Below are 12,444 nucleotides of genomic sequence, written 5' to 3'. Positions count from 1 at the left end.
GACAGCAGTATCTTACCTCCTGAATCTGCCTCTAGGATGTGTGGCAGATTTCCAGTCAGACAGGTTATCCAAAGTTTAAAACTTCAGTAAAGGGGAGACAGATGTGGTAAAAGATTGTCGGGCTATATTGGCACCAGGTTGTAAAAATTGAAGGAAATAACTAGAATTTTGTAGGGTCTCTCAGCTTCCCATCAGAAAACTGTGCACTGTTCTGATATTGTTAGTCCACTCCCACTCCCCACCCCAAGTACTGTAGATTGTGAGTGGGCTAAGGCTGTAGGAACCCCCCAGCAAATGAAATGAAACATTAATGACACATCAGTGTGTCCCTGCACAATACACCTCCCACCCCATACATGTGTCTGCACCCCTCCCTCTGCAGTCCTGCTATGTACCTCTCCTTCCTTATGCCAGGTTCAGATCCCTGTCAGCCTAATTGAATGTAAATAGCTCTAAACCAACAGAATGATGTTTCATGCTAGAATGAAACTTACATTTATTTAGCATCCTTTGACACATAGATTTATAGCAATCTAATTCGCTTGGTGTTTCAGATTAATTCTACTGATTTCTCTCCTCCTTATTCATCATTCCTTCCAGGAACTGATATAAATAATTGATTTTGTAACCAGATTTTAATTTCTCAGCAGCTTATAATACCCCAGAGACAAGTAAAATAGGCAGTGTGATAAGTGTGTGTGTGAATATACAGACATCTCTCTCTTACTCTGAGCATGTGTGGTTATCTTAACCATAGGATGATTTGTATTGCAAACAATCAAATAAAAAAGAAAGCAATTCTCTTTGGTGAAGTTGGATGTAAGCAAGTCACACGAGAGATTGTTGCTATTGGGTGACTAGTTGCGTCATGTTGCAGGAAAAAATGAAGGAAGAGAGACAGTCGGAGGAAGGAGATTATATGAGAGACTGCAACGATGTGTACTTGGGAAAAGAGAGGTTATTAGTTTTATTAAATTGTGGAAGCTAATTTATCACATCATGATGATCCCAATTTAGATGGGTGCCTATGCCATTATCATTATTTTCCTGATTTAGCCTTATAAGTGTGTGGCTAATGTAAGCTATAAGTAAAACAAACATGAATCTTCTATGACTATATCTATACTAATTAAGATATCTGTGGGGAGATGTTGTGGTAGAGTTATCAGAAAACTCATAAACTATTAACTCTTACTAGATAAGTTCATTTTTATTTTGTATCATGCATATGAGAACGCCTAGATCAAAATGAGCAGTCACACACCCTAGGACATATACACTATACTTTATATCCAGTTTTACATAGCAGGAACATAATAAAGACAATGATCACAAAAGGTTTAAAATTCATCAACCACTGATATCACAGTAATGCCTCCACGCCCCTAGGATGGCAACAGGTTTTCCTGGAACCTTCTGTGATCAGTTTACATAACTCATCATCTTTTCCTAAGTAAACAATTTATGGAAGAAATTGAACTGGTACATGCAGACCAAGTTTATGCAAGCCAGCAAACAATATTTAATTTAAACATTATATTTAATATTGAGACAGTTTATTTTTTGAATGTCTTTCCTATCCTTTGTCAGTTTTACCCTCATCCAGACATTTAACTATCACATAAAATGGGCACTTTAAGGGGTCTATGTAGTAGGGCAAATATGGAGGAAATGGTAGTTGTCCTGAATTTGCCTCCTCTCAGCTATTTTGCGCTACTATCCGGCATTGGGAGGCATGTCCAGAGCAGGAGGAGTCAGGGCAGTACTATCGCGTGCACTTATCCTAATAAGATTAATCATTATTGGGAGGCAGGTGTGCTGGTCCCTCCACTCCTCCATGTGCCCAAATCCCCTGCTATGTCTGCTCTATTGTATGCAGAGATGTATTATATGTAATAAATATTACATGTGATGTAGCTGTGCTCCAAAGACGTCATATTGCAGCTCTATGTGCGTCAGTACATAGACTCTCTCAATGACAAGTGGCACAATCCTTAGAATTATAATACAAGAAAAAAAGGAGTGGTCAGCACAACCCAAGCCAGGTCCTATACTGCTGACTGAATAACATTGTACATTCCTTTCTCTAACAGCCTGATCATCGGTTACACACTGTCACAGAATATTCCTTCTTAGAAGCCATATTATGTATACATTCATATATAAACCCACAGTATATGGGTTCCCCTCCATTTTTCCTATCATTCTTATCATGTCCAGAAGGCAGTGTGCGTGCACTGTTTTTATGAATGTGTCACTCAGTCTCTGCGTTACACTGAGGACTGTGCAATGTACACTGTGTAAACTGTGTGTGTTTTTCTGATACATGCTCCTCTCATGCAGAAAATAAGCAGATCTGCAAACTGTCTGCTCCTCTCAGCTTGGGGGTCTGGGACTGAACAATGTAATTCTTCCTTCTTCACACCTGAATAATCTGGAGTGTGGAACAGAAGGGGGAGAGTAAGTGAACAAAGATATAGTGAGGGAGTGTATTGGAATAACAGGTAGAGAGATGAGAAGGGAACTGGATAGAGAGAGACATATGCAGAGGTAGTGAGTGTATGTGTGTAAATAAGAAACAGATGTGAATGGGTTAAAAGAGAGGGAGATAGAAGTAGAGATAAGAGATAGTGGGATCATTTTCTTGTGTGAAATTGAGAGAGAGATAGAGATTCAGTTCTCAGGATGAGATGGAGTATAGTAATGATAAGAGATGTTTTCATCAAGAGGAACAAAGAGATTAAACACGGGAATGGTAGATTGCAGAGGTAAAATTTAGATGTGAAAGAATTAAAAGTAAGAAATATTTATGACAATACAAATACACGTCCACATACACACACCTTCTATGACGGTGTGTGTATATGTATAAAAATACATATTCAGCCCCCAACACATTTTTCACATTTTGTTGTCATCGGATTTTTTTCAGCACTGATCCACAAAGTATTGAGAATTATGTCAAATCAAAACAAATATTCCAACACCTATCTTACCTAGATTACTAAAGATATAGAACATTAAACGTATTCATACATAACCTCAAAAGTTCCACAGTTTGATCATTGACTCCACTTGTGTAAGCAATGAGCGGAACACCTGCTGTTAATTCTCTTGTACACATACATACCCTTTCTCAGTGAGGTCCTACAGCAGGTCAGAGACTTCCCAAAAGTATTCCAACTAAAGAAAAAGACCATTCCAAACATGTCAGAAATATGATTAGAAAGGCAAGGGAAAGGATACAAGACTATTGCAAAGATATTGGATAGCCCATAGAGCTCAGTGTAGACCATTATACAGAAGTGGAAGTATAAAACTACATCCACACTGCTTAGACCAAGTTGACTCCCTGACTTAGTTGCTGGACTAAAAGTTATGAAATAAAACAAATGGATGCATGTGCACAAATTGTCTGTCTAAGTTTTATTGTCTGTTAATGGGTTTCTTTGTGTCTGCTTTTTTTACCTCTGCGAGGCCAACTGTGACATTGAACAAGTTACAGAACTCAGTGGCTGCCAGGAGAAATAATGTACATGAGACAACAATCTTCAAGGCCTTCCAGAAAGAGGGCCTTTATGGGGGGGTTGCAACAGAGAAGCACCTTCTAGAATAAAAGCAAACATATCCTTGACCCGTCAATAGTTATAGCAAAATGCAATTCTAAAAATACAGTAGAGATGTGACTTGATGAGACTAAAATGGAAATTTGCTGAATGCTTAGAGGTATGTATTATAACTCAGTGGTTCCCAAACTGTGCCCCGCGGCTCCTGGTGGTAAGCAAGGCGGTAGACTACTTGGTAATTCTTTTGGCTTTTAAATTCTGCCAATGGTACCATCACGAGATGGGATGTTGTTCAGAGGTAAAGAGTAGCAGTCTTGTCATGATCAATGGGAAGGTGAATGGTATATATCACAATTGAATCCTGGACATAAACTTACCATAAAACATGTTTCAATGCAGGGCAACAAGAGCATTTGCCGTGGGTCCAAGCTTTAAATTGCCATATAGACCAGAATTTGTTTGCCAATATAAATACTGTATTGTTATTTGCCCATAATATGTATTGCATCATCAGACAATTGCTCTTGCAAGCAATAGATTTAGGAAAATTATTGCACATACAATACAGCACATTATGAAATAAACTCCTATATTTAAATGGAACTGAGTGCTGAATGAAAATGAGGACAGGTTCAAATCATGGAAATATAATATAAAAAATGACTGACTATACACAATCAGACTGGCAATAGGAGAACTAAGGTTAATTCCAGCAATACACAGTGCTCCTTCCCTTTTTATTTGATAAATTTCCACTAAATGTTGTTTCACAAACCAGTCTGGTAATTAAATCAATAGCATATAATTAGATAAATAGTATGTAGTACTGCATTTAGTGAATATCATTACATGAGAATAGTTCATAGAGCATAATGGGCACATGTGCAGCTGACACGTGTATTTTATGAATATGACATGTATAAAATAGGTTTATGACATTTGTAAACATTTTGATGATAAGTAATATGAAGCATCTCAGCATCTCTGTCTTCACAGTACATGATCTTAATGCTGGGCCCTGTCTGTAATAATCTGTTTTATGACCACACCATGTTGTGTTTAACATCTCCAGGGAGTGATAAATATAAAGAGCAATATAAAGGGACCTCATAAAGATTGGAAGACAGGGTAGTCAGGGAAATAGAGAATGGAGAGCAGGATGAGCTAGTATCATGAAGTATACTTGAAAGGAAAGTTCACTAGATATGAACTAACATTAATGGTAATATGAGGTTGTATGAGATAAAGGGAGACAGAAACAGACTAACAATCAAAGAGTCAAAGACTTTAAGAGAACAAGAGCGAAAAGAGGTGAGGAACACTTGAGAACTTCAACTTTATCAAAATGTCAAATTAACAGCTTATTTCTCAGTGTGATAAAGGGAACTAATCATTTTTTATGCAAAATGTAGGGAAACAATTATATAAATATCTTACCAACAGTCCTGATAATTCTGGTCAATCAGAAGTCCGAACTTTGTAAGTCATCTAGTATCAAAACTGTTATTTCAGTCTTGTGTAGACGGAAGTGGTACATTTCCTGCTATTGTTTTCACTTACCCTTTTTGTTCACTCTTACTCAGCATTTTCTTATTATAAAATGTAAAAACATTCCCAAGTAATGGAAAGGGTTGTCCTATACTTCTGTGTCTTTAAAACGCACTGGACCTGAGTCATTAAGGAGAGCAAAGCATAAAAAAGGAGTAACAATTGCACCTGGGCAAAACCATGTTACATTAGAGGGGGAGGTAAATTTCAAATGTGGGGACAGATTTATAGTTGGGGTAGGACATGTCCTAGATCAACTTTAAATTTCAGTGTAATAATAAAGCTATTAAGTATTTGTGTGTTATATGAAAAAAGAGCCAGTACTTAACTTATGTGCAAAATAATAAACTAATTTGCACCCCTTGCATTGTAACATGGTTTGTCCCAGAGAACATTTACTCCTTTTTTGCCTTAATGACTCAGGCCCACTGTGTCTACAACATACATGTAAAACATAGCTAAGGACCAGGCTAAGTGAGGACAATACATAGTCTACATAGAAAATTCGCTACAAGCTACAATACTATTTGAAGACATTAACTAATCTCTTTTATTCTAAGTATATATTTGTAATGACTGCATTTTTTTATTTAGATCAGTGCAACTCAGGATATTTTGAGCTTTAATTTTGAGTAACACCCCCAAAAAAGATTATAACTTATTATTTTATTTACACATTTTTAACAGGAAGAACAAGGAAAATGTATTTCATACTTACCAAAACCTTTCCATTCCCGGAACATGGCAATGGACACAAATATAGAAATCCTTGCTGCAATGTGAAGAATATTAAGCAAACCACTTAAAAGTCTGCCATTATTATAACTATTATTATAGTATATTTGTAAGGTGCTACAGTGCTCCACAGTGTCGTACAGAAGAGAAAACAGTACATACATAAAACAGGGACATACAAGCCAGACAAAATAAATGCAGTCATGAAAACACAGGATATGGAGGACCCTGCTCATTAGCGAGCATACATTCTAAGTGGAAGAGGGCACAGCTGAATCAAGGGGAGCATATGTCTTTCAGAGTGGAGATTGGGATAGTTGTGAGGGTGCATTAGTGTGAATAGTGTTATCGAGGTTAAAGTCACCTCTAAAAAAGAGATAGGTTTTCAAAGAGCATCTAAGATTTGAAGGCTGTGGGAAAGTCTGACTGAGCATGGTAAGGAATTCCATAAGTGGGGAGCAGCACGGGAAAAGTCTTGTAGGCGGGAGTGAAAGGTGGTTATCAGAGACGAGACAAGGCGCAGGTCAGAGGTAATTCCACTGACAACCTGTTTGAAAAACTAAGGGATGTCATTGCGACATGGCTTATTCTTCTTGGACTCTCCTCAGGATAGGTGATTTCTGATAACGCCACCAATATTGGTAGAGCATTGTAGTGGGGGGGATTCCATCACATTCCGTTTTGCTCACACAATCAACTTAGTGGTACAGAACTTTTTAAAAAATGACAATGACATGCAGGAGATACTGTCTGTGTCCCGAAATATTTATGGTCATTTTCGGGATTCTGCAGCAGCATATAGGAGAATGGAGCAGCTGCAAGAAGAATAGAATTTAGGGGGAATGTAGACAAGGCGCAGGTCAGAGGTAGATCTAAGAGGACGGGAGGGAGAGTATTTTGATGTGAGATTTAAGATGTATGCAGGGTGAAATGTTGTTGAGGGCTTTGTAGGTAAGGGTGAGTAAATTGAATTTGATTCTGGAGGACACAGGGAGCCAGTGTAGGGATTTGCCATTCACCTGTTACTATGGTCTGACAACTGGGAGGGTCAGCTTTGTGCCCATCACCATGTTCTGAGCTAAGAAAATTATGGACAATATGTAAATTATAAATAGTAAGTTTTCCTTTTCCTTCTGTACCCTTCACTTAGCAGTGGGTACAATCAGGATGCTCCTGAGCAGTATAAATACATGGATGGGTACCTCATAATCATCATCATCATTTATTTGTAAGGCACCACAGAACTGTAGTTTCAGGCAGTTGGTATAATATGAAATATGAATCATACATAAACACAAAATTACATATAAGACTGACATAGGAGGTGCAGACGTGAGACAGAGAGAAAAGAATCCACTGCCCCTGAAAACTTAGTCTAGTTATTAGCAGATAGCACATTTAGCTTTGAAGGACTACTGATCTGCAAAGATCTTTTGGTGCTGTTCTATGCTAGAAAGTCCAGGATACTACAACATCTCTGGTTGAGTGAGCTTTGATCTTAATAGAGATAATGGATCAGCCAGTCCTTCATGCTTATGCATAATGTGCCTTCATCCACTAGTTTTGTATTAATTGTGAGGCTTCTAATCCTTATTTCTGTCCAAAGAAGAAAACAAAAAGAAGACGTAATTTTCTGATGCTGTTTGTCTTCTGCGCATAAATCTGTAGGTAGTGGAACAACAGATTTTGCAACCTGCTCATCCTCAGAGCTTGGAATTGGAGACCATGTGGAAGAATGATATCCTGATTTAGGTGAAAAGCTAGCAGAACTTTTGTTAGAAAAGTTTAACCAGGCCTCAAAATAGATTTCATTATTGAAAAACTAGATAGAGTTCTAAAATCTATAATGCCTAAATCTCTGTTATATGTCTAGCAAATGTTATTGCAAGCTGGATAGATAATTTTCCAACTCAATACCTGAACAAATGAACAGTTTCCAATGACGCAAGATAAGCGTCTGTTAGAGTTCATAGCACAAGGAACAGATTCCAAAGCAGTGCATTGTCCTAATTTTAGTACTTAATCTCGTCACAGCTGGGAGGAACCTTTATCGTAAAAGATCTTGTACACATTTAGTATCTGTCCAAAGGTGCCAGGTCCGAAATGTGAATCTTTACAGTACTAAAACATAGGTTCCTCTCAAACACTAAATATATTCCATGCTTTCTAATAAAATCTAGAAGTATTATTCTTCCCAGATACCGTAAAGATATCAATGACAGCTTTGGGCAACACACTTTTTCTTGAGTTAAGCAATTTCATCAGCTCACTTTATTTCAAAAAGTGAGGAATTTTCCTAAATTTTACTGATTATCAAATGGACTTGTGTGTTATACCACAAATTTTGTGACAATTTGTTTAAGTGGATACATATAAATTCAGCAACACTACTATTTTTAATGTATATTAAATACATTATAAATTTAGGCTCTTTGGAGTTTACTCTTCCTTTAGAGTGGACCTCTAGCACCAGGGGATTTAAGCTTTTGAAGAGCTGTCTGCTCTTATTCTCATATTAGTTTCCAAGCTGTCAAACCTAACTTGACCATTAGGTGATTGTGAATAGTAACTGGATTGGTGGCCTGGTCATCATGAGGAATGCTTGGGGAAACCAAGGCCTTTCATCACTATCATCATCATCATCACCATTTATTTATATAGCGCCACTGATTCCGCTTGCGCTGTACAGAGAACTCATTCACATCAGTCCCTGCCCCATTGGAGCTTACAGTCTAAATTCCCTAACACACACACGGACAGACAGAGAGAGAGAGACTAGGGTCAATTTTAATAGCAGTCAATTAACCTACTAGTATGTTTGTGAAGTGTGGGAGGAAAGCGGAGCTCCTGGGGGAAACCCACGCAAACATGGGGAGAACAATCAAACTCCACACACAGATAAGGCCATGGTTGAGAATTGAACTCATGAGCCCAGTGCTGTAAGGCAGAAGTGCTAACCACTTAACCACTGTGCCGCCCACAATACTCATAATGTCAATTGTAAAACCTTTTTGGCTATTATAACTTTTGCCTATCATCCTTGGTCTTCTGCAATATACTAGAAATCAAGGGAAATGGAGGAAATATGTTTACCAAATCTCAAGCAGAACATAGTTATTATGGTGTGGTCAGGATTCAGGTCTATTGCTTCCTTAATTCTTGCCTGGAATACTTGATATAGCTTCAGTTTCAAAGACCATGCACTCAGTTTTAATTAAGTTCTTTCAAATGCTTATCTGTCCATAGAGCAATTTCCTCAATCAAATCCAGAAGCACAGTCAAAATGATTGTGTGTGTCTCCCTTGTTTATATAACTGACTACGGTATATTGTCCTGTGTTTTGATAGCATGTCCTTGTATCATGCTCTTCAAGAATTGCAGGGCCAACAATACGGCCAGCAGCAGAACTGAATTCTGGAAATTATCTTTTCAGTCTTAATCCATTTGGTTAGATTCAAGTTCAACAGCTGATGGGATCTAATGCAGAATTTCATAGAAGTCATACTACAGAACTTCTTATATTACAAGGCATAATTATTGCAATAACAGCTTTTCTTCCTTTAAGTTCACCTAAACTGCAGTTCCTCTTCATGCCTATATGATATATGTGGAAGAGAGTATAAATGGTTCTGATAATGCAGCCTTATTCACTCACCCATCTTCCAGGACCTCAAATGAAGTGTGGAGCAATTAAATAGTAAGGGTCATTTAAAACTGTGCAAAAGATTAAATCTGCAGCACAAGTGACCTTTTGTCATGCATACTATGTGATAATGTGGGTGATTTTGCAGTTGGGAATTAGTTTTCAGGCCACAAATGCAGCATCTGTCTGATGCAAAAGTTTGCCTTTTTGGATAGGAGAAGTTGGGCTAACCAGGGTGTGTCTTGCTAAGTGCATATTAGGTGCATTTAAGGAGGTATTCTCTATTTTACAAGTGTGTGGACAGCATTTTTCTCCCTGCACAAGGAAAGTAAAGCAAAAAAAAAACGAGTAACTTTGCATCATGGCAAAACCATGTTGCATTGGAGAGGGAGGTAAATTTAAAATGTGATGTGATTTATAGTTGGGGTAGGGCATGTCCTAGATCAACTTTAAATTTCAGTGTACAAATAAAGCTATCAAGTATTTATGTGCTACATGAAAAACAGCCAGTATTTATCTTATGTGCAACATAATATACTAATTTGCACCCCTTGCATTGTAACATGGTTTTGTCCAGGAGAAAACTTATCATTTATTTGAGATACTTTCCTTAATGAATCAGGCCCAGTTTCTCCAGCTCGTCCGTGGTGTCAGAACCATAACCTTGTCACATACTTTTAATATGTTGAACTAAAGAGGAAAAGTTCAGGTCATTAATATCCAGCAAACAGAACATAGATGTTTATTTAAAACTCATAAGGCCAAGGGAGAAAGTAGAAAGTAGTTGGGTATAGCAGCTTGTGTAATAATTCCTTTTTTTAGCTGCTGCTATACGACAGCCTTGAACTGGTACAGAACAGGGAACACAAGGTGTAAAGACTAGATAACAATCATCATATGAAATGTTTCATCAACCAGCAAGTGCAGAATTGCAACAAAAAAAGAAACACTACACAAAGAGTACAAAATATGACAGTGTCCCTGCTGAATACCCGTTACTACTCCCCCCTTCATATGTAATTGTCCAATCCACTTGGTAGGAACTCTGTTGTGTTAGTCATCTGTCAGAACTGGGCAGTGCTTGAGGTACTTGATCAGAACAGTCATCTAAACCCAGTGATGCAGTAGTGCAGTTTTCTGTAATAATGGGTCTGTGCAATTTCTGACTGTCAGGAACAGAAGATAATTGTTAGCTTAATCCAGTTGTGGGCTAAGGGATGTCAATTTTTCTTCTTGCCCCAGGCTCTAAAGCAGGGCTTGGCAACCTTTTTCTATAGTGTGCCAGAAAAAATATTTTCAAGCCCAGGAGTGCCAGTTGTGTAAGTGTGTGTGTGTATGTGTATGTGTATGTGTGTGTGTGTGCGCGCGTGTGCATGTATATGTGTGCATGTGTGTGTGTGTATATATATATATATATATATATATATATATTATAATATATTTCTTATTTTATCATGCTAATATCATGGTAATGTTAATAGTAAAGAGACCAACAAATAAACATTCATGTTATGCAGCATAGATGTGCCCCCAGTTTATATTGTGCCACAAAGTTGTGCCTCAAGTTTATATTATGCCTCATACTCATACTCTCTGGAGACTCAGCACGCATATCCTCACATCATTCGTTCCACAAGGGAACCATGGAGCTGCTTCATTAAAACAGCCAAAGACTATCAAAATGGAACTGTTGCGTTTTGGCTATCTTTGGCTGCTTTAGTAAAGCAGATGCAGAGCTCCGGAGTGCCAGAAAGCAGTGGTCCAAGTGCCACGTCTGTCACGCGTGCCAGGGGTTGTCTACCCTTGCTCTAAAGTGTCTAGTTAAGGGCTTTGCCTCTTTATGTTATGCAACCAGGCTGTCATATTGAGCTGTGTACCTTGGCAAGTGATCAATGGGATGGTTGTTTCCTATTATTAGTTTCCATGCTGCAGGAAACAGTTTCTGCAACCTTGCTCACTGTTGCATAGAGGCATAAAAGTCCTTAGAGATGATGAGAATAACGGTGAGTCCACCAACTATTGCTGTTTGCTTTGCAAATCCTCAGCTAGGTCTGAGTTGAGGTGGTCCAGACAGGTCTTCAGTCAATACCCCATCAACAAGTCAGCTGGCCTAACCCCAGTAGTCGGAACATGGAGTAACGTGTTTGCCCAGAAGGAAAGTTTTGTTGGCCACTCGCCTTCACTGATTCTTCTTAAACCATCTTTGGCTGTTTGTATTTTATCAATGAAACTTATTGAAACAATGATGTTCATTGAGTCTATGTCACGCTTCAATGCAGAAAATTACAGCTAAGCAGCCCGGAATATGGTGAAATACACAATATTTATTGCAAATATGTTTCCAGAAAATGAAGTATGGTACAAACCAGATGGTGTAGATATAGAACAGGGATTGCAGGGAGATGCGGAAAGCAAATAACAGGAACACGGCTGATGCAGGTGAATAGGTAGTTTGTAGAAATCTTAGGGAACAGGTGAACCAGGAGTACAGCAAGGACCATCACAGCAACACATAATAACAATGACCAGCACACAAGAGGGAGAGAAGAAGGTATAAATAGGGAACACCCAGGTGCAGAAGATAATTTGTGCAACAGGTTAATCCCTAGTGAAGAAAAGGAACGTACAATAGCAGCACCTCTGGTGAATAGAGGTACTGCAGATAATTGTCACGGGCACTAGGAGTCTTTGCCCAGGATATCACCAGATGATGTTCTTACCAGAGTAATATAGCTGGTACTATGGTCCTCTGGTAGCAGGGTGACAACGGAACAGGAGAATCAGCAGATGGTGAGAGAATGCTCAAGGAAAGTCTATGACTAGCAGCAACTGGTAATGACTTAGATGTATGAACACGAGGAACCAGATGGACAAGTAAACGTGAGGAGAGTCAGTGGTCTGCGTACAGCAAGTTGTACCACTGCTATAGTGAGGAGGAATGTCCAGGAGTAG

The 12,444-nt window shown here is 38.4% G+C and overlaps 1 protein-coding gene across 2 annotated transcripts in view; it reads right to left on the bottom strand.

Moving 5' to 3' along the window:
- ISLR2 (immunoglobulin superfamily containing leucine rich repeat 2) overlaps positions 1-5,036 on the bottom strand; it is a 25,855-nt gene extending 20,819 nt beyond the window's left edge. Inside the window, exons 1-2 of one of the 2 annotated variants that reach the window (XM_075208296.1) lie at positions 5,004-5,036; positions 3,131-3,183 (exon numbers count right to left, since the gene is read on the bottom strand). The gene's annotated coding sequence lies outside the window, so the exon portion shown is untranslated. Of the gene's footprint in view, positions 1-16; positions 229-3,130; positions 3,184-5,003 lie in introns of those variants that run through there. The other variant, XM_075208297.1, reaches the window with a different exon arrangement.
- Between the last annotated feature and the right edge of the window lie 7,408 nt (positions 5,037-12,444).

This window comes from Mixophyes fleayi, chromosome 4, assembly GCF_038048845.1.
Source record: "Mixophyes fleayi isolate aMixFle1 chromosome 4, aMixFle1.hap1, whole genome shotgun sequence".
In the NCBI taxonomy this organism is placed as follows: Eukaryota; Metazoa; Chordata; class Amphibia; order Anura; family Limnodynastidae; genus Mixophyes; species Mixophyes fleayi.
The sequence above is the reverse complement of the archived record's forward strand: the minus strand, read 5'-3'. Positions and strand labels throughout refer to the sequence as shown.